This window comes from Miniopterus natalensis, chromosome 1 (assembly GCF_054644295.1).
Source record: "Miniopterus natalensis isolate mMinNat1 chromosome 1, mMinNat1.hap1, whole genome shotgun sequence".
NCBI lineage: Eukaryota > Metazoa > Chordata > Mammalia > Chiroptera > Miniopteridae > Miniopterus > Miniopterus natalensis.
Window position 1 is genome coordinate 82,550,552 of NC_142081.1, and position 23,586 is coordinate 82,574,137.

Genomic DNA, 23,586 nt, shown 5'->3' on the forward strand with positions numbered 1-23,586 from the left:
TGAAAGCAAGAGGCAAATTCACAGAGCAGACACTGCAGTGATGTTTAAGGAGCCTGTCTGCACCCGCCATCCCCTCTTTGTCCAATGGCCAGAGCCACGGAACTGCTCAGCTGTCCCAGATACCAACATGAGCCCAGAGGAAAAATGACAGCCCTCTGAGGATAGAAGAAAATATAACTGACATTGTTTTATGGGAAGAAAGCAGAGTCACTCTCAGGGGGGTTAGTGACTTAGCATTGGCTGTAATAGTCCTGCTGCTACACTTGGTTTTCTCCTAAAACCTTCTGTCTTCCTAGATTACATGACAGCCCTTTGCAAGAGAGAGGCTGCTAGAAATCACCACACGCCCCAAGCAGGCTGGGATGTTGTATTTTTCTAGACAACTCAAAAAAGGAATCTATTTGACTAAAATTTCCACCAAAAAGTCCCAAACAAAGGGTTAATTAAATAAGTAAGCCTCAGTTACCTAGAACTCATACTAATCCAGAAAATCCAGAGCCAATAAAGCCTTGCTGGAGTTATGAAAACAAGTATTATAATTTATAAAATAATAAAAAGAACTATTCATGTGAAGTGAGCTATCAACGTAAAATATTTAAAATATATCATGCTTCCACTACCTCTATCACAAAAGTGCCATATTTTTTAAAGTTGCATAGATGTGATTTTTCACTAAAGCTGGAGAAAAAGAATTAGATCCAATTCTTTGTTGCTTACTAAAAAATCTTTAAAACTTGATTTAGTCATTGACATCGCTATGAAAACAGGATCTATCTAGAGTTGTGCCCCAAATGAAACAGCTCTGGTGGTAATCGCTTATTTACAAAGAAAACCTTCTTTTAAAAATCCAATGTATAAAACGAAATCCCAAGAAGCTTTTAAACAGGCAGTCTTTTCAATATTAGTATTTTCTGCACCCTAGAAATAAGAGGAACTCTTTTTGCCTTGAGGTGTATGTGTGTGTTTTGTCTTTTGATCTAAGGCTGAATCACTTTCTGGCTTCATTCAGAATCCACCGAGGCCCAGTGGGGAGCCAACTACTTGCACATAGGGTTTTACCGCTTAGGAGAACCAGGGCCCTGACTTATGTCTAATGTGTGCCCTGCATGTTGTTAATAAAAGCTGCGGAAAAGTCAGGAAACAGGACTTGGCTCTGGTTATGTAGTGAATTTTCCCATTTTCATAGCAATTTGGAAAATGTTCCTGCCCAAAGTCAGTGGGTGTTAGGATAACCCTTCTCTATTCTTGGAACCTCCCGTAAGTGGCCTCAGGCTAGCAAACTCACCTCACTGGGCTTAGCTTACTCAATTTTGTCTCTGACTTATATTTTTTAAAAATAAGGTAAGCCCTTAAAACAACAGTTTTCATTTAACTTAATTCCCCTTCTCAGACTATCACAACACCCATGTTCACTGCAGCATTATGCACAACAGCCAAGACATGGAAACACCCTAAGTCTGTCAACATATGAAAGGATAGAGAAAATGTGGTGTATAGATGTGTGTATTTTAAAAATAATAATAAGTGGGAGGTATAGGGGAGAGGTGGATATTGATGAGATCATGCCTGCCAAGTTTTGAAGAAAATATATGGGAAAACCATTAATGCTTATGAAATCTCCTATCCCTGGGGTTTTAAAAAGCAGGATGGATTTCCATTCATTTGAGATGGATGACCTCTCAGGGACCTTTCTAAAATTTAAGTCAAAAACAGACAGAAAAGTTCATTCACTCAGTAAAGTCGAGCAAAAAAAACAACCCTACCAGACAGGTATTCTAAAGTCTCCTATGAGATGTGCCTTCGCCACACCCCAGCCGCAGTAAACCTGTGGACCTCTCAGCAGGGACAGACCGTCATTCTCCATCTCCCACCCAGGTAGGGGCCGGAAACTCTTGGACAAATGTAGAAACTGGGATCTTCGCTCAACTGAACATCAAGTGTTTGGTTGTAATACCTTGATTAGTTGCTTTTATTTTAAGGTTTTATTTTAGACTTTCAAGTTAGTAAAAAAAAAAAACTAATGCTAATCACTCACAAGGATGTGTTAAGATGGGCATGCTGCTGCGTTACTCTTAGAAGTGTAAATTAGTAAAACATATTTCTGAGAGCCACTATGGCACCAAGTAAGCCCCTAAAACAATGGACTTCATTTAACTGAATGCCCCTTCCCAGGCTATCACAACACCTGTATTCACTGCAGCGTCATTCGCAAAGACACGCAAACACCCTCAGTGTCTGTTAGCATATGAAGGGATAAGGAAACTGTTGTATATCACATATATACATACAATACACACAATTTAATATTATTCAGCCATGAAAAAGAAGGAAATCCTGCCATCTACGACAATGCAGAGGGACCCTGATTATGCTAAGTGAAATAAGAGATAGAAAAAGACAAATGCACGGTACCACTAAAAAGAGGCAAACTCAGAAACAGAGTAGAAAAGTAATTGCCAGGGGCTGAGGTTGGGGGAAATGAAGAGAGGTTGGTCAAATGGTACAAACTTTCAGCTAAGAGATGAGAAACTTCTGAGGAGTTAATGTAACATATGGTAACTATAGTTGACGACACTGTACTGTATAACTGAAATTTGCTAAGAGAGTAAAACCTAAATGTTCTCATTGAAAAAAAATAATAATAAAAAATAAATATGTGAGGTGATGGACATGCTAATTAACTAGAAGGGAGGAATCCTTCTATAATACAGTATACGTATATCAAATCACCACAATGTATATATGAACACTTTATCTTACAACTTCATTTGTCAATTATACATCATAAAATGAAAAAATATCAAAAACAGGAGGACAAATAAAGAAAACATCCTGGCAGGTGTGGTTCAGTGGTTAGAGCATCAGCCCAGGCACCAAAGCATCTCAGGTTCAATTCCTGGTCAGGGGCATGTACCTGGGTTGCAGGTTCAATCCCTGGCCTCAGTTGGGGCACATGCAGAAGGCAACCAATCGATGTGTCTCTCTCACATTGATGTTTCTCTCTATCTCCCCCTCCCTTCCACTCTCTCTTAAAAAAAAAAAATCAATGGAAAAAATATCCTCAAGTGAGGATTAACAAAAAAAAAACAAAAAAAAGAAAACAATCATGATTGTGAAAACAGATATTGGCACAAGGATGTCCCTTGCATATGTTATTTATAATAGATTTTTTTTTAAACGGAAATAAGCCCAATGCTGAACAGGGGAGTGATTAAATTAAGGTATATCTAGTCAATGAGATATTCAGACGCCATTAAGAAACATATTTACAACCATATAATTTATGGTAAATTACTCTAAGTATAATGTTGAAAAAAGACTCAGACGTAAAGTTACATAGTAGCTATGACACCAATTTAGATAAATGCAGTTTCGCCAACAAGAACAATAATGATGATGATGAGTCAGTAATGAAGCAAGTCCATCTCCAGTGATAAAGTGGGTCCATCTGCATCTCTCATCTGTCAACAGCTGGCCAGCCCTTCCTCCTCCCTGTGGCATTCCAATATTGTAATCAGAGGTTTCTTCTGATGACACATCATCTGCCTCTTCTGACCTACTGGACTGGCAGCTCCCTTCCAGCAAGGACTGGCCTAAACATTACTTTGGTTACCAAGCAATTTATTCTACTCTGACACCCTGGGGAAGGTTATTCGGTCTTGCTCATCTGGCTGTCAATAAGCATGGAGTACCCAGTTAGCAGGAGGAGGTTTTCTTTGGAAGAAAATACACCCAGTGTCCATTTGATTCCAATGATAGAGTGGAGCCACTACATCAGAGATCTCTGAGCCCCTGCCACTCACATACCAGGAGTGGCCAGGTGTGGGCCTGCCCAGGCCTCATTTCTAAAGGAGCCAGGAGGCTTGCAGTTCACCACGGCTTAACCCGGGTCCCCGGGCCAACATCCCTGCCCAACATTCTCTAACCCACAGCCCAGGCAAACGCCTTCTTCCCTGAGCTCCCTCCCCCCAAGGCCACCTCCTGCAGAAACACTCAGCAATCCTCCTGGCTGAGTGCCATCCTAAACTACTTGTTGCCACCTCCTGCTCTGCAAGGAGTCTTGCCTCTGTTTGCTTTCTCTGGAAACTGTTTTCTCTGGCACAGTGGCACCCCCAAATTCCTAGCTCACTTCAAAGACATGCCATTGAAACTCTGTTCAAACATCCCCCATAGTCCATTAAATTATTGTACTATTTCCAATCTCTCTCTCTCTACCGCTCTCTCTCTCTCTCTCTCAGAAAATGAAAGAAAATTCAGGTCACGGTCTATCACCCTGTGTTTAGGCAATAATAATAGCAACTATTTTTTAAAAACATTATATGCCAGGCACTGGGCTAAATTATTTCCATGCACTGTCTGATGAGACAGGTACTGTTACCATCCCCATTTCACAGATTAAGAAACAGAGGCTTCAAGAGTTTAAGCAACTGGTCCAAAGTTGCAGGACTAAACTTGAACTCCAACCCAAACAGCCTGACCTCAGAGCCCCAACAATGGTACACCAACCAAAAAGTCCACGGGCCTCAGCAGCTTTTGGCATCTGGAACGTTTTTAGGGAGTCCACCAACAGGCCACTTGGACACACCCATGATGAGACTCCTTTCTGGCAAAGCATCCAGAAAAGCTGGGAGTGGTGGAGGGGTGCTGGAGCAGGGTGGGCCAAACAAATAAGGAAAGAAGAGGGGAAGGAACAAGGGCAGCAGAATCCCCAGGCAAACGGAATTTCACTCCTCCTGGAAAAACAGTGACATAGAATGTGGCATATGGTTTCTGGTGTCCCAACTGCAAGGGCTAGTCAGGGCCTCCTCTCCCATGCCCAGTGAAACCCCTGCCTCACAGCAACTCCACTCTGCAAAGGAAGCCATTTCACCTACAGTGTCTCCCCCAAACACATGATCTGTGGGATTACTCAGCACCTACACTCAGTGTGCTGGGTTAGGATTATCATGCCCCATTCGGCAGTTTAAAGTCAAGGCTTCCAGCCAAAAGGCTGCCCCAGAAGTGGAAACAGGACTTTGGGAGTGTTGAATCACTCTATCACCTCCCTTCCTCTCTATGCTACACTCTTTTTCCTTCTCAATTTTATGTGCAACTAGCAATCAAGAAAAACAAGAGAAGTCTTACACCAACAAAATGCTGATTTGTCTATTCTATTAATAACACAAAACCTCAGCAAATGCAAATGGAATTACATGCACAATTCCATAAAAAGTTAAATCCAAACTAAACGTTCCATTTTAAGTGACATTTGCTGAGACCGCTCCATTAATATACTTAAAATTGATTTTTTTTTTTTTAAAGGGGACTAGCCTATGTTTTCTAAGGAACAAACTATGTAGACATAAAAAACCAACAAAGAGAATATTTTTTAAAACAAATTGTAAATACTGTCTTTTACTCTGCTATACTGCATAAGTCTTAGCCACAACCATATATTTATAAATACTTTTGCCCCACAGTCAAATGCCTATCTTTTTAAAGAAGACAAAATAACTATCATTTCAATCTGTTACAAAGAAAGAAGTGATTTCTTAGTACTGAGTTTAGAATAATGAAGTAAAATGTGTAGCAGTGAGACCCTGAGGAATAGTCATGGACATACAACACTTGAAAGAAATAATTTTTTAAAAATATAAACACAGAATAAATGTATGTCACCAACATACACTCCAAGATATAAAAAGAAATGGCTAAGTTACTTAGTAAGTAACTGTATTTTTGAAAAGAAAACCACACATATAAATAGAAAAACCTGGGAAAGTTAATAAGCTAAGAAAGGTGGTCCTGGCTGTAATAATGGACACATGAAATTAGCAGAGGAAACCTATAAACAAGGGAAGGTAATGACAACCAAAGAGGGAAACAGATTTACAAGGGAAAATCAAAGAGGGTTAGCAAGATTTTTTTTCAGTAGAAATTCAAAATGAATGTTAAATGGAACCTTTTGAGCACAGAAGAGAAACAAACTCTCCATAACTAACCTGAATTTGAACTGAATTTGACCATCAGGCAAAATCTAAAAACCCTCAACTAAGACCACATCTACCACAGGCAAAGCCAAGTGGAGAGTTAAGGTCATCAATCACGCAACAACATGAGGCAAACAGCTGGGACACTGTGACTAAGAAAGAGGCTTTTTCAAGGAAACTATCTAAATTCAAATTATAAGGAATAGTTACAAAATTTTCTTCAACACTTTGCCGAAAATACTGCAAATCAATGGTGAAAGCTTGTCAGAGCGCTTCCAGAAAGAGGCCTACAAGTGGGCATTAGCGTTAGATGTATTTGAATAGCCAGGTGTGAGAAAACTATAGAAAGTTAGAAAAGCGCAAGATGTCAGTACAAAACATAATATCGCCCACTAAACACGTGATCATGAGGCTGACCACTCTCCCCTCTCTTTCTGAAACCACGGAAGGAAAAGATGAAACACGCCACAGCCAATGTACGTTCCCAGGGCAGACCCTGTCTTCCCTGCACAGCAAGTTTGCCTCGAGTGACAGGGTTTTTGCAACACAGAAAAAGTTCACCACAATTACCATCAGAAAAATAAAATAGCTAGGGCTTAGCCAAAGGAATAAACACATGCCTCTCACTTCACCACCTCCATTCCCACTACTGCCCATTTAAAATTTTAAAATTAAGGAGCTAAACCACATATTGATTAGATAATACCTGTCAGACTTTTGAGTTTCAGAGAGCTGTAGAATTCTCCCAGAAATCAAGAACTGGATTAGAGTTGCCAACTCATAATTTTTCAAGGAAGGTCAGTACATCTAAACTACTGATGTTGCTACCATCGTTTTATGAAAGATAGGGTTTTATCACCAAAAATTAGGAAAGACAAAATGTCAGGGAATAAAAGGATAATCCCTTCCCTTTTCCATTTGGATTTCTGAAAAACCCAGTACATCATTTTCCTCATTTTCCTGCACACCAGTGAAAACTTTGTTATGAACCAGGACCAAGAAAAAGTGGTCCAGAGGATACAAAGCAGTGCTTCCCAAAGTGCGGGCCTCAGACCAGCAGCACAAATATCACCTGGGAACGTATCAAAATGCAAATTCTCAGGCTCCAAGCAACTCCGGGGCGAAAGCCTAGAATCTGTGTTCTAACAAGCCCTCCAGGGGATTCTGGTGCAGGCTGAAGTTTGAAGGCCACCGGTATAAAGCATATGGATTTCAGAACTAAGAAAGAAGTCCAGAGAGCCTGATTCAATTCCGGAGGACCCAGGTTCCTCATCTGCAAACTCTGTGAAAGTAACATATTTTTTCTAAACAAACCATGGCACAATTTTACTATGAAATATATGGTCTGACAACGGAACAGAATATCTGAAATCAGAACTAGCCCATATCCAGGAATTCAAGATGCATAAACACCAGCCAATGACCAGCTTACTACTCGTTCAAACACACAGTTCTATGTCCTTCTGCACCGGCACTCACCACTGTCACTATCACTGTCACCAGCACCACCACCATCACCAACACATTCATCACCATCATCACATCACGTAAAATACTATACCACATAATATGTTGAGACAACTGTCAAATTCATGATTTTGTTTTTATTTTGATCAACCCAGCACCCCCGTGAAGTAGGTGCAGTAACAAATACTCACCCCATCTGGCAGCTGTGGAGTCTGAGGTATGGCGAGGGCAAGTTAGCTACCTTGAGCATGTAATATGTCCTATTAACAGGAGGTTTTTGTTTTTAAAGTAGAAATCCTGTATTCCCAAGCTGGTTGGCAGTCTGTTGTGATGACATACAGCATACACAGAACCCCACAGGATTCTCAGCACTTCCCCAGAAGGCCCCCTGAGTGGCCTCAGACTGGCCCCACATGGGTGGGCTATGAGTTCCATGCAGAGCCTCCGACCAAGTAATCTATTCTGTCCCCTGCGGCCCTGCCCTTAGGATCCCTGGGGACCATGATGTGCTTCCTCAGACTTCCCTGGGTTCCCATGCACCTCAGCAAGGCCAGCCTTCACTTCGGCCAAAGAGGATGGGCCCTTTCTCCCCAACCCCTGAATAAACCTCCCCACCTGCCAAGAGATGTAAGCATTACTCCTGGAACCTCAAGACAGCCTGGCCCCCAGAGGAAGGCCAGGGGACTGCTGGGTTAGAGCTGCACTCAGGGAAAGGTGCTGAGCCACCTCTGCAGACTCCCAGACCCACCGTGCCTCACAACCCGGGGCAGGCAAGGCCCGTGAGTCAAGCCAGAAAGGACAGTAGGAAGGTGTTCGTGAACTCTTTCCAGGGACAGAAAGAACCCCAGAGGACCAGGGTTCAGATGAGTAAATGTTTCATCTAAGGGAAAGACACAAAAAAGTGGATGGAAAATTCAGTGCTGAACACCCCACTTTACCCTCCTGTTTCTGTTATACTCAACCCAGGCATCTGCTACAACTTACAGTTGGTTTCATTTTTAATAGACACCCGTTCAAGTTTTCTTTCTTTTGTGGCTATGAAGAGGAAGAGCAACATGCTGGAGCTGGCCGTGGGGGGGAGGCGGGGACAGACAGTGCCTGCTTCCCCCACCCACAGCCACCAATGCCACAGACTCACCCCACAGATGGAGTCCCAGGAAATACCAGGTGAATGTCATTAAAGAAAAGCCCCTTTTGCTCTTAACGGGTGGAAAGGGGACATACCTGGATTATTAGGGCCTTGGCCTTCAGTCTCCTACTCTGTTTCTCTCTCTAAACAAGATAAGAGCCCACTCGGACACACTCAAGCCTCAAACAAGATTGATCAAAAGACATCAGCAGATGTTCCAGCTGTTTTGGAGTCATGATTTTGGTTCCTGGCTTTGTAACTGCTATCAATAATGGGCCTAAGAAGCCAAGTAGAATAACACTATAAATTAAAATGCACATATATTTCTACTCAAAAACCCTCAGTGTATAAGGAAGGGGCGAATGAAGGGTGCATGTGGCAGCACCTCCTGGAAGCTTGGCACGGCACCTCTGCAGCCATGTCACCTCACCTCACACAGTGCAGCACCTGTGACAGCCTCGGCTGCAGAAACCTGCACAGCGACCAGGTGCCTGCTTCTACAAGACGGCGCAAGATGGAAATTTCAATACGAATTCACATCGTGGAAGTGCAGCCTAACGTTTGAAGTAAAGCTGAAATTCTTTTTTAATTGAAGTCAGAAAGTTCTGAACTCAGGTTCTTGGCATTCTCCCCATGTGTGCCTGCCCCGAAAATAAAAAACTGCCAATGCTTAGATATGCCCATGGGATAAAAAAACAAAACAGGGAGAACTAGCCGAGGTCACCTCATCCCACAGATGGTTACTCGGCACCCAGACTGGCAGAAATAAATACTCCATGAGCCAATGTTAAGTGCAGTGGTGTCAGAGGAGCCCAGGAGGGCAGCTAAAACTTAGTAAATGAATGAGTGCACTGGATTTCCGAGAACATATTTCAATATGAGATGGAGCCTATAAGGAAGGGAAGGGCATAGGTTTACCATGAGCATTCCAGAAATGTCACAGACACAGTGCACCATAGCCAATCATTCTGTTCTGACGTTTTTGGCAATTAGGACAAACCTAAGAAAAGCAAAAGCACCCAGAGATGAGTTTAAAATAATCAATAAATAAGGACAGAGGAAAGACTATCAAAATAAGCCCGAGGTTCAGTAAAGGCTAGACCCCAGGCTGTCCCTAAGGTCTAGAATTGCTTTGCCTCTGACCACCTACTAAACATGTGTCATTCTGGCTAAGAGAGAACCAGTATCTGTTGTCAAGCACGCTGTATATTTGCCCCACTGCCTTATCACACTGCATGTGCTGGATGTGTCCTCTCTGATTTGTGGAACCACCAACAAAAAGGTTTATCATTTCATTCTCCCTGGGGAGCAGCCCTCCAGAGAAGTACTTTTTTTTATCTATGTGTCTTCAGCCCTGCGAGACACACTTGTTACAAGGAAACAGATACCAGTCTGTTTTGAGTAAACAGTAAGAGTAAATTGGGACAATATTAAGCTTCAAAGAAGCTGGATTTTCCCTTAAACACCTTTGGAGCCAGCGGGTAGGGTGAACTGCTCCGAGTCCTTGGTGTGTGGGAGAAGTGGTAGTCCCTAACTAGTGATGGCACTGGTCCCCCATGGGCATCTGGAAGCAAATGGAACTTTGTGATTGCGCAATCCTGCTGCTGGGTGATGACGTCAGGGACACTGGGTGTCCAGAAGTACCTGGGCAGTGCTCAGCAAAGAAAAACCATCTTGGCCACAATGCCAATAGGTTCCCACTGAGAAACACAATGTGTTATTTTTTCCAACTAGTGAGCCCACAATACCAGCATCATGGTCTTTATTCACACATTTGATTATACGTTCGACAAGTGAGCCCTGAGCGTCTCCTCTGTGCCAGGTATTCTTGTCGGCACTGGTGCAAACAAGTCCTACACTACCACTTGCCCTTTTGCCAAAGAGCTTCAAACATTCATAGAGAAATGCAATTGAAATGCTTTGAAAATTCATAAACAACTTTAAAGGGCTCGCCAAGTATTGCTAAGCAGGAGTCTTGTTGGTCCTCGTAAAAATCACTTGTAATAAACTTAACTACATGTGCAAACATTAAAGCTAAGTGGTTAAACAATATGGCCAAGTTCCTGTTGATACCATACACTTGCTGAGCAAACTCAGCTCCCTTTTCGTAGATAATGGCTTAACTCTGGCTTATCCCTGTGGGTTATCACTTGGCTTCCCTAATGTATGGGGATCTCGATGGGTGAGGGTTTACTGGGGGCTCTGGCATGTGGTACTTACAGAGCAAGACAGTTACAGGTGTTCATTTTGATGTGACAAATTGCGACTAATTTTTTTAAGATAGCTGCTTAGGACTGTGAGCAGGTGAGTCAATACACAGACACGCTAAGCAAACAGTGGAGGTGTGTTGCCAGTTCACTGCCTGCCTTCCTACCAAACATAAGAATGGTAGCTCCAGCATTGTTTTCCACAAAGAACATCAGTGATTGGCCCAAAAGTTGTCTTGGCACCATATCTGCACTGGATACAATATATCACCTTAAAAAGTTTCTGTGTTTCTGACCATGGGCAAGTGACTTAAACTCTTGAGGTCTGCAAAACCTGCAGGTGAACTGGAAACAGCTGTGGCTGTCCCCAAGGGAAACACCAGGCTTATTTTCAGTATTTCAAAAGGCCCAACAGAAACCACACATTTACCCACAATATGATGGCACAGGCTAAAACATATTTGCTTTAAATAAGAATTATGTCAACTCAATGTGCAGTGGCCATGGTGAGAGCACAGGGAGGGGAAGCCCTTACTGGCAGCTGGGTCTGTCCTTTATTAATAAAATTATAAAGCAAATGAGTTAGAGCTTCAAAAGTACAGTTTTCGTGTGGTAAAAAGTTGATCTTTAGGATCCCTTCTCTACAATTCTATGATTCTAACTTTCACAGGAAGCTGTTCATAAGAACCCATTCTTAGTGTAGCCCTAGTACATAATTAACAATAATGAATAGCTTTCTCTCTTAGCTTTCTCTCTATAACTGTTTCTATCTTTTCAACTAATTCAGAGCATATTTACTTATAAGGGGTGCCATATTTCCAAAAATAATAAGATGCAACGGTAGCTCTGAAGATATTAAGGGAAGGTTTGTATTCGCACAATTAGCAGTTTCTCCCTCAAGTTCTTGCTCTTCCAAAAGCTCAGGAAACTAGATGCTCACTTTTTTTCTTTGATCTTTTTCTTTCAAAAAGCAACAGAAAGATTTCAATTGGCCCCAATGCCATCAGCTGAGTGACATCCCTGGAGCTCCCTGGCCTCAGTGTTCTCATCAGTAAACCCAGGGCCACAAAGTCAGCCCCACTGCGAGGCCCAGGATAGAAAAGCAGTTCAGATGACAAAGGGTGAAAAAAAAAACGTTAAAAGTTAAGTGCACTATTTAATTATAATTTAGATTATTAATAACAGTCTATGACTTTAAAGTATGTAGATTTCTATAAGTCGAATATTTTTAAATGCACTAATAGGAAGATTTTCTACAGGAATTCTATAATGCATCCTTTCCTACATGAAAAAAAAAAAAATCTCTTAGGAAACCAATCCTCAATCCCAGCTTTGCTTTTGGATGTGATTTTAGAGTCATTACATAAGATCTGTTCATGTAATTATTTTGAGATACTGTACAATTTTTTTGAGTGCTCGCTATGCCAGGAAACAGGCTACGAAACACTATCAATTATCTCGTTTAATCCTCACAAATAAGGTGGGTTTTGTTTCACCATGATACAAGAAAGATGTTTAGGCACAGAGCAGAAACTCATCCAAGGGGTGGAATCTCCAGTGAAAGACGGACTAGCTCCACGTCAGACCAGAACCAGTGTCCTTAGCCACTGACCATTCCACAGGGCAGGTGTGAACACAGGGTGGCCAGCAGGTGACAGCTTGTCGTAAGTCACGTTTGAAAACAGCCCACAGCCTTTCCTTGCATCTGGTTTCCTGTGCCCACTTTTGTCTTCAGACCACATCATTAGAGATTTTTCTTTCCTCCCAGTTACTTCGCACATTTGGCTCCATGTTTTTTTTCTGTCAACCAACAGACCAACATATAATACTGAAGCGGTAACGGGATCTCTCCACCCTGAGGTTGCAAGGGTCCATGCAATTCTGCACACACAGAACTCGTTGCGGTTCTCCCACACACCTGCCCGCGCGCATTCGCAGCACAGTGCGTCACGCTCGACCCAGTTACCCACGCATGAAGCCTCTTAGCCCTTCTCTCTTCGATGCTCCCAAATCCAAAATGATCCCAAGGAATTAGACTTGACTACCTCAGCATATCTTCTGTCTGTCCCTCTCTACATGGCCCATGGCCAGTTGGCCACTCAACTCCTCCCCCAAGCGCCCCTTCCATGGACCCAATAGCAATTTAACTGATCTCCCTACCTGTCCTGAACTTCCCAACTATGGCTCCAAAGAGGTCTTTCAATTGCACAAAAAAGCTGATCATGTTTCCCCTTCAATTCCTCTACCTTCAGGATAAATTACCAACTACTAAGTGAGGCATAAAAAGTCCTTGAAACCACAGCCCCTCACTCCCTTTCCTGCTTCCTCTCTCACAACTGCCCTATTCTTGCCTGAACCCCAAAACAGACCCACTCTCTTTCATCCTTTGGGTCTTAGGACTAGAACAGAGCCATGTGCCTGGAAGCCTTCTCTCCCGTCCCTGGGTAAACTCCTACCCATTCCTCAAGCCTCAGGCCCAGCACCACCTCTTGTGTGAAGCCTTCCCTGATGCTCGGGCAAACTGAAACACTGTGAGCTCCCTTCGGAGGCTCAGCTCAGGAGCTTCCCCTACCAGCCCCTCCACGCGGATCCTTCTTCCCAGCCGAAAGCGGGCTCCTTCCCCCGGGGCTGGGGGCAGACTGTCTTTGTACCTTTACTACCCAGCACAAGCCCAGGCACAAAGTAGGGGCTCAGTAATATCTACTGATTAAATAAATATGAGTAAAAACAATGTATATGGGAAGGAAAGAAAACCACTGGCTTTATAATTTATGGAGAGAAGAACCAGACTTGGAATCTGATTTAAGCTTAAAAAACATTCTATAAAGGGAGAGGTGAGGGGAGGCAAGGTATTCTTGGACCAGAGATTTGTACCAGAAGGAGGAGAGGATTAAGTAAGAAGTACTTCCTTCCTGAATGCCTACGTCATACTCTGGGCAAAGGTTGTGAGTCCCAGTCCACTAAAACGCAGCCCTCACTCAAGTGAGGATTCCAGAAGGATCAAGTCACATCTTAAAATACACTCTGTGCCTCAGAATATAAATTTCTCAAACCATAACAATTACATTTTTTGTACTTTTAACTAGGGATTAGTGGTTGTGGTACTAGTGGCTATTAAAAAAATACAGTTGACCCTTGAACAACATGGGCGTTAGGGATGTTGAACCCCACCCCATGCATTTGAAAACCTACTTGTAACCTCTGCCTCCCCAAAAACATAACTACTATTGAGCAGAAGCCTTACTGATAACATAAACAGTTGATTAACACATATTTTGTGTGTTATATGTATTATCTACTGTATTCTTACAATAAAGTAAGCTAGAGTAAAAAATTGTTATCAAGAATATTATAAAGAAGAGAAAATACATTTATAGTATTTATTTAAAAAGCCCGTGTATAAGTGCACCCACGCAGTTCAAACTGTGCTGTTCAGGGTCATGTGTAGTTTAAGCCATGTGAAATCAGAGAATAAATAATGGTTCTGAATGTAAATGAGGAGGCTGGCACAGCTTCCAAACCCCAGGCTTCGTTTCTGCTGTGAGAGAAGCTGTAGTCAATAATAAAAGAGCAACTCAGATGCCGCTCTCCTTACTCAGCCCAAGTACGCAGCAAGAAGTCCACCGTTAAGTTTAAACAGCAAAGGCATTTCCCATCACCAGAACATTACTCCTTCAGGTGCACTCTAAGCTCACTAAATGCCCCTGCCGGGGTAGCTCCGTTGGACTCCCTCTTGCTATTGAGCCTCAAAGAGACATGTGCATGGTCGGACAGCCCCACCCCCCTCATGCAGTTCCAACACACCGTGCAGGGGGCAAGCTCTCTCCGCTCAAGAACTACCTGCTGAAAAGGAAGAAACTAACGGTAGCAACTAACTATGGATGCAGGCTGGATAAACAACTGGGCATATAACTTAGAAAAAGTTCAAAGAAACGCGGTACCACCCAGCCAGGCGTGGCTCAGTGGTTGAGCATCGACCTAGGATCCAGGAGATCACGGTTTGATTCCCCATCAGGGCACATGCCGGGTTGCGGGCTCGATCTCTGGTGGGGGGCCATGCAGGAGGCAGCCGATCAGTGACTCTCTCATTACTGATATTTCTATCTCTCTTTCCCTCTCCCTTCCTCTCTCTGAAATCAATAAAGATATATTTAAAAAATAATAAAATAAAAGAAACGCGGGACCACTATAATATAACTCCTAGTCCCATCTATGTTAATTATATACAGCTTCTTTAAGCTTCCATCTATTAAAACACAAAAACAGGTATGAACTAGTGCTGAGCCTTCTTATTCCAGGCATAAAAATCCATGGACACAGAAAACAACTGCAAAACAACAGGGCTCCATGCATATCATTAGGAGATGTATTTTTTTATTGATTGATTGATTTGAGAGGGAGAGAGAGAGAGAAACATCGATTTGTTGTTCCACTTAGTTATGCATTCATTGGTTGATTCTTGTATGTACCCTGACCGAGGACTGAACCCACAGCCTTGGTGTATCGGAACAATGCTCTAACAAAATGAGCTACCCAGCCAGGGCCAGGAGATATATTTCCAAATAACTTTTGCATTCTCCTTCTAATATATTTATCAAACTTTGTAATATATTTATGTTTTGTTCAAATGTATAATGGTAACCAATCATAATAACTAAATACAGGAACTTTTTATATTTAGACCCTTAAAGCCACAGGAAATTTAATTTAAATGTATAGACATACTTTTTGCAAGAACAAATATAATACCCTCGGATAACATTCTGTGGGAACAGAATATAAATTCAGAGAAAAAAAAGAATGAAGTAGAAATTCCAGTGGCTAAAGAAGACTCTATTCCAAGAGAGTGGCTGGGTACCCGGTGCACCTGCCTGCGCGTTAGTGGAGCTTCTAGAAGGTGGGCCTCAGTGGGGCAGGCAGGAGGACACCTCATGGACCACAGAAGTTTACGATGCCCTTGGGGGACTCCTGGCCATGTTCCCCAGGGAACCACAGCAGAGGCAGATATTACTAGAGAATCCAATTACCACATGTCTTTATAGCCTAAATCACTTAAGACATGCAGTTGTCTGTGTCCACTGTTCCCAAGGTTACTTGCAGTCACCTACAACTGTAGCTTAGTTCGGGGTAGTTTTCCTTACCCTTAGACCACACGTGCTGCCCAAGGTTATGGTTCACCTACCTAAAGAGATGGATTCCTTGGCATCACTCCCTAAGTGCGTCCACATCTTTTTCCCTGATTAGGGTGCCTGTGCTTAAACACACCTGCACCCTGGCTGGTGTGCTCAGTTGGTTGGAGTGTCGTCCTGTACACCAAAAGGTCATGGGTTCGATTCCTGATCAGGGCACATACCCAGGTTGCAGGGATGATCCCCGGTCAGGACAAGTATGGAAGGCAAAGGATCAATGTTTCTCTCTCACATGGACGTTTCTCTCTCTCTCCCTCTCCCTTCCTCTCTCTAAAATCAATAAAACATATTCTTGGGTGAGAAATAAATGAATCAAATTTTTAGAAAACACTTGCTGTTTTGCAGATATTACTTATGAAATACTTTTAGTATCGGAAGAAGTGATGATAAAATCCACTGTTATATTAAAAATCATGTCATCATATTGGGAAGTCACATTAATCAAGTTCAAGTCACACACATAACAGAAAAGAGAAATAAAGGGCAGTTATTGAAGTCTAGTGGCCAGTCCTTCCTAAAAAATCCTCTGCCCCCAGGCCCTTCTGGTGTTGACATCTAACTAACAAAATCGGGCTTCCTTGAGAGTGAAGTTGCACATAAAATACATTTGTGTAACTAATCAAAAAATTTTAAAAGAAGAGTCTATTCAAGAACTTTGTTTTTAAATGGAAGATAGTGCGTATCAGGTCTCTGTGATATTTAGATTCCACTGGTTATATTTTTTAAAATGATGTAACAGCTTTATTTGTCAATATTTACAATAATCTGGAAATGACATACCTTGCAACACTTAAATTATGATGAAAAATTTGACCTATCAATTCAAAGTGTGTGAGGGGTAGATGATTTTACGAAATTATTTTAGGGATCAGGTGAGCAAAAGGCAGAGTGTAGGTCCCTCAAAGGGAAGCCCACCCCTCAGTTCCAGCATAGTCAGGGTCTTAACATTTTACAGGAGAAGCTGGAAATCTGGATTTTCTATGTACAATTTACCTTTCTCTGATATGTCGGTTCAGAAATTTTTTAAACAGCATGCAGGCCAAATAAAACATATGAACCAGCCAACATTTTTTTCTGCCTTGACTCTGCGCAATACTTACCATCCTCTGTCAACCTTTCCATACACTGTAAGGAGAACCCTCACAAAACACCTCCTGGTGTGCCAGGCACTAGCCTAGGCCCTGGTGACACAGAGATGATGGAAACACAGCACCTGTCCTCAAGAAGGACAGCCCAGGGGGTCCTCAACAAGTAGACTACCTTTTTGCAATATCATCTGTTAAATTCAGTGCTAGGGTTAAATACTGGGTGCAGTGCGTTGGCATGGGTGGATCAGGAATAAATGGTTTTATTTGCATTAGCATGGGACTGAAGAGAAGGCAGGACCAGAAGCATCCTGAATAGCCAAGACAAGCTGTAACTTCGATGTTGATGGCTTGGCATGGATACCCTGGGAAGGCTCTTTGGGAGATGGGCCAACAAGGCAGACAGGAGCAAAGATCATGGCAGGATGTCCAGAAGCAAAGAACACAGATAGGGAGACAAAAACCAGCCCCGCTCCTCATTTTCAGTTCTTGTGTTAAAAACAGGCACATGACAGAAATAAACTATTGAGACAAGATCCAAAAATAATCTTAACTGGGCATAAAAGCTCCTATAAAAATTCTTCTTTTAATCACGTCTGGGAGGCAGCTGAAAGGTACGTACAGCAAAACTCAGTTTGGAGGCAATCATCTTAATCTGTTTCTTTGACAGATTAATTAAAACTGAGATTACCAAAGGCTGCAGATGAGAGGGGCCAGCTGACGGGGCACGGTTGAGAGGAAACAGAAATTGTTTTAAGATCACAAAAACACAGCTGTGGGCCAAACGCGGAGGTGTTGCATACAACCTGCTTCTTCCTAGGCCCATAATTCAACTCCTGGGGATAACACGAGTTAAAAACCTAAATCTCAGGAACAGCCTGCAGCAGGCAGGGGGCAGTGCAGCAGGGCACCTGTGTGGCCTTGAACTCCTGAGCTGCCAGCAACAGCTGCGGAAGGAAAAGGACAGGCTTGGCCCAGAGGAACCAGCAAAGGCAGCAAGAAACACAACTGCTGCTCTGAACTCCAACAAGATTTTAAGAGTTCGTTTAAGATGGTTTCAAGGATCTGCTCAGGTCAGGCAGAAGTAGAAATCATAAGAAACGAGAAAAAGAGAAAATCCTGTCCATGTGACCCCCTTCTCCGCAGGAAGCCTCTGAGAAAAGGGGTTTTCTCTGAGGGAGGGCTGCTGGTTTCCAACAGACAGCAAACAGGAGATGAAGCAGGAGGCCCTTCTGGGAATTCTGGTTGGGGACCCAGAATCTGAACGCACTGGCCCTGGACACAAGCCCTCAATTGAAAAATCCTCCACAGCACTCACCAGAAAAATAACAATTTTGGCAACGGTTCCCAAAGTTCTTAATCCCACAGCAGAAACAGAGGAAGAAGTAAAGAGGGAAGGGCAGCAGGGTGTGAGGAGGAAGAGGGTCCCCTCCCAGGCCGCACAGCCCCCTGGGGCTCCAGCACTGGCCTCCACCACCCCTTCCCCAACAAAAGTCCTCTATGGAAACAGTTTAAGGAGCCCTGGACATGAGCTGCCAAACACTCAAAAACAGAGTATTCTTCAGGATGTTTTGCCCCAGCATAACAGAACGCTCCGCACTGCACTAGCTGTCAGAAGCCCTGAGCTCCAGGCCTATCCTGGTGGCCCTTGTAAGCCACCTGCTCCACCAGCACCTCTCTCCCAGGTACACAGTGAGGCGGCTGGACCAAATTAGTTAGCAGACAATCTCATTGGTCCTTCGCACTCCAGTATCCCCTCATTCTCCTGGTTCAGAAATTTCAATCCAATTTCGTAGGAAACCCCCCTAATGAATCCCATTCTAGATGTTTCCACTGCATGCATTACATATCCAATGGATACTACAGTCGTTTTAAGAAGACAATCAGAATTTGTGGAAATACCTTAAAATTTTCATCTCGAATGTATTATTACACCAAAAGTGAGGGTTAGGCTTAACAGTTAAGAGTACAAATCCTAGAGCAGGCCTTCATTTTCTCACCTGTAAAGTGGGGGTAATAATAATAGCCTGCCTTATAGTCACGAAGAAGAAATGAGTGAGTGCTTGCAAAGCACTTAGAACAAAATCTGACCCAAACCACAATGTGATTAAGTATATAACTGTTCCCTTTACCATCAAAAGCAGCTACAAATTAATTATATCCTAGTCAAATTGAGGGGCACCACAATGCAAAGGGAAGCTCACCTGGGGCAGTGACAATGCCCAGCCCTGCTTCTCCCAGCTCCCTGGTGAACCACCCTAGGCCCCAACAAGGCCTCGCCCCTGTCCCGCAGCTCTCACACCTGTCCTCTCTCCTGGGCTCCCCCTACCACACTAGCTCAGGAGCGGTTCACTGGGACCGCTGTGCCAGCCTTCCAACTCTCTCTCTGCAGGCTGTCCCAGCTCCACTCCCCCAACCCCAGAGGCTGAGGTTAGTTTCTAATATTCTAATATTATATTCTAATAGCTTTATCACCTGGATATTTTACTAGCTTGTATCACCAGCTAAAATTATAAACATTTTAACCTAGAACTCAAACTCATCATGATCTGAACCCTTACCTTTCTAACCCTACTGGTTCTTCAGGTGTCCTCCATGCCAGCTAACTGGCCCACCTCCCACACTTCATGTCAACTCTACCATCTCCCACGGTGGCGCTTCTGGCCCAGCATGTTCATCCTGTTTGTGTTCCCACCTCCACAGCAGGACATCCCCCCCATGCTTCAATGTTTGGCTCAGATTCTAACACTTCCACCACATCTCCCCCAGGTGGAACTAATGTCTCCTTTTCCGAACTTATGTAGCATTTATCTCTGCTTAGGGAAGGCAGAGAAGCGTCTGGTCAGAGCCTGATTTGAATCCCAACTCTGCCACTTACTAGCTGAATGTACCCAGATGAGAAAATTAAAATCTCTGAACCTATCTATCTCACTGAGGTTATGAGGATAAATGGGGATATAATATATGGAAAATGCTTGGCTTAGTTTATCTTCACCTTCCCTCTTTTGTAGAATTTATTACTTCTCAAATTTTAATATAGTTATTTAAGCTTATAAGTTTTCTTCCTACTAATACTGCAAGTATTTTTTGAATGTAGGATTTTTGTCTCTCTCTAAGGACCTTGCACAAGGCCTTACATTTAATAAGAGCTAAAGGAAAATTTATTAAATGTATGAATAGATAAATGGCATATTTTATACTTAGTGTTTATATTATTTTTAATCATTCCTCTTTTTAACCTGTATTATTGTTAGACAGTAACTAGCCCATACATTTAGTATAAATATCCAGATGATTCTGAGGAAAAAATTGTATTTTGAGTCTTGAATGATTTCTGTCCACTCAAATCTACTTATTTTCTACCCATTCCTTTATGCATCCTACTACCAGAAACCACCGTGATTGACACTATGTGGCCTATAGAAAGATAGGTTGCTATTCCCCAAATCCACCCATTGGTACTGTAAGGACATTTTAACAGGCCTCATAAATTTAACCAACTGGGTGTTTTGTTTTTCTTTTAAAAAACACTTGAAAATCATCCTGAAAAGGAATATTTTATTCATGCCAGTTTAGCTAATGACGGGAAAATATTCAGTACTCAAAATGGAATGAAAAAGAAAAGGCGGTCAGCATGAATTTCCAAAGGCATCTGGAAAATTGGCAAAAGAATTAAGAATGTGCAAAGCAACCGGTGATCCCAGCTGGGGTGAAATTTCCTTCACGTGCAAACTTTGAATAGAAGATAAGCTCCTAAAAGTGAATGCTTGATGTTTTCTTTATGCGCAATACCAACCCTAAGACTGCTTTAGGAATTCCCAGAGAGGCTCCTCTGGAAAGTTCATTTACATAGCGATTCCGATTTAATTAGGGGAAAGTATACCTACATCCTGTCCCCAGAGCCCCAAACAGGCTTTAAGTTAAAGTAGTTGATTTTGCATTGAAAATAACAATAATCCAGGCAGAAGTCTGACTTAAAACAGAAGTTAAATCTTCCCCCATATCCCTTACAGTCAAAAGACTGAGATGCCACCCCTCAAAGTTAAAGTCACCTTGTGCCGCGGGGTGGCGCATGCCATGACCAGCCCTGAGATGACCTATAAGAAGAGTGGCCTTCTGGCTGGGATCCTACAGAGCTAATTCAAGTGCGTATGCTGATTTCACTCCCTCCTTTGACTTCCATGCACAGGGAAGGTGTCAAAGACATCAGAAGACCTCAGGTGGCAATCCAAAGCCAGGGACTTTGTGACCACTTTGTTGTCAACTTCTCCCCAAAGAAGGAAGAGTTTCAGGCAGGTAACATTTGACAAAGACACCAGGATCAAGAAAGAGAGTTTCCTCCTAAATAAAACTTTTAAATTCGTGGCCATTAACACTCACTGGAAGTAACTGGACAATAGCCAGCCAGGAAAGTCACATTACTAAAACTGGCCCTTCAGCCTCTGAGAGGCCAGCAGAGTTATTCTTGCTGTGAGAAGAGGAAGGAAGGTCTAGTTGTTGTGCCAATGTGCTGGGAGGCACAATAATTAGGTCACGTCCCCACTTGGGCCTGGATAAAGCCACCCGGCTGCTCCAGGCCAGCATGTGGGTGGTGCTGTGCAAAGCCCAGTCTGGCTCTCGTGGTCAGCATCTCTCTGTGAGGCCTGAGGAGGGCACCTCTAGCCACACACCTCCAAGGGGAGCAGGGTCAGGACACTTCCAGAGACCTTGATTTCCTAAAGTGTGTCCCAAGTGCCATGGGCAGAACACAGCCCTAGGTCTCAGCTCACGCCCAGGGTCTGCACAGCATGAAAGATACACAGGTGACATACACACACATGTCACAGCCAATGACCCCACCCAAACCCCTCAGCTCACCTCACCCCCACACACTGTGTGACACAGTTCTTCACACCGGGGCTGATATCATGAATAATCAGCCCCCTCTCTATCCAGGCAATCTTGCTTCCCCTTCCAGTCCCGTGGACTAGAAGCACCTTCCATGAAGTACAGTTGTGTCTCCAGCAGCTCCCTGGGATGTAAATCAGGCAGACTTAATGAAAATATTTCTCACAATTGAAACTGCAAGCCTTGCCTTGATCCAAGGCTCTCAAAGCATTTTCCTCCAACATGAGTTTTTTTTGGTTTTGGGTTTTCTATTAAGATGTGTGGTTTTTTTTAATGATTTTGAGAGAGAGGAAGAGGGGGGAAAGAAAGAAACATCTATGTGAGAACAAAACACTAATTGGCTGCCTCCTGCATCCCCTCCACCAGGGCTGCCTCGAGCCCACAACCTGGCCCCAACCAGGAATCGAACTGGCAACCTTTTGGTGCACAATCTACTGAGCCACACCAGCCAGGCTTCTCCAACACCAGTTTTTGAGCAGAGTTCTAATGTGACTCGGGAGATGGTCACACTCACATTCAGGCCATAGCTCATGACTTCTCAGGGGGTGAGGTTTTTCTTTTCACAGCGAAAGTCCACACTGGCAGAGTTTTCCTGAAACACTATTGGAACCTGTAGCCCTCGGTGATCACAGAGCTGCTTATGAGCCCTCAGAAGCCTCGCAAGTGTGCACTGTTCACAATTTATTAATTTAAGAGACACAGTGGATGAGGTGCATTTAAACCTCTGCAATTGGCAGATTGGTAACTCTTCCTGTGCCTCTGAGCAGCATGCAACAGGGGCACAAACACTGAGACATGACAAAAACATTTCCTGGAAAAAGAAGGCACACCAGATTATTTCAGGGCTTTCTCCTTTCTGCTTTTAACCAGCTTTACTTGAAGCCATTTATTTGCAGACAGAGGACCTAAGAAGCTGGAGACTGGGGAACAAGGTTCCAGGCTGACTCAGGTAAAATTGTATAATGACAAGGACTTCAAAGTCTCCTCCTCCCAAAGCAGAGGGAAGAACAACCCAGGGCCCCCAAACAGTCTCCCAAAATACAGGAGGAGCCACTGGCACGGACATCACTGCAGAGTGGACATCTCCTGGGAACTGCTGCCAGCCACACACAGCACCAGCCGCACCGAGATGCTACGTGGTAGGTACCTCCAGACAGGAGCGAAGCTCAGGAAGGAGACTGCTGAGGTCTCTCTCTCCCACGTGAGGCTCCATTTCCTCACTCACTCATAAAAGAAAAAGAGGGAGAGGCCAGTGTGAAAGAAAGATGGTTTTATTTCTTAAAATGAATAAAATATTTTAGGACTTACATTCCAATAGACAGAGCTAGCATTTATTGAGCACTTATCATGACATGATAAGATACATACATATAACATTTAGTAAGAGCTTACAATTTACTCTATACATTTATTTTAAGCTCTCAATAAAAGTTTAAGTTATTACTTTATATATATATATACACACATATTTATATATATATTTATATATACACACACACACACACACATATATGTGTGTGTGTGTGCCATTATTCTGAGAATAGTAGTAATTGGAAAATGAAATATGCCAAGGTAAGATCATCTTAACTCCTTATTTTATTAAAGTATTAAACCAGTCTATTATATGTAAATTGCACATAAAATTTCTTTTTC

At 43.0% G+C, this 23,586-nt stretch overlaps 1 protein-coding gene across 1 annotated transcript in view; it reads right to left on the reverse strand.

Moving 5' to 3' along the window:
* The window catches only part of CAMK1D (calcium/calmodulin dependent protein kinase ID), a 365,679-nt gene that overhangs the window by 314,154 nt on the left and 27,939 nt on the right, over window positions 1-23,586 (reverse strand). The window lies entirely within an intron of this gene.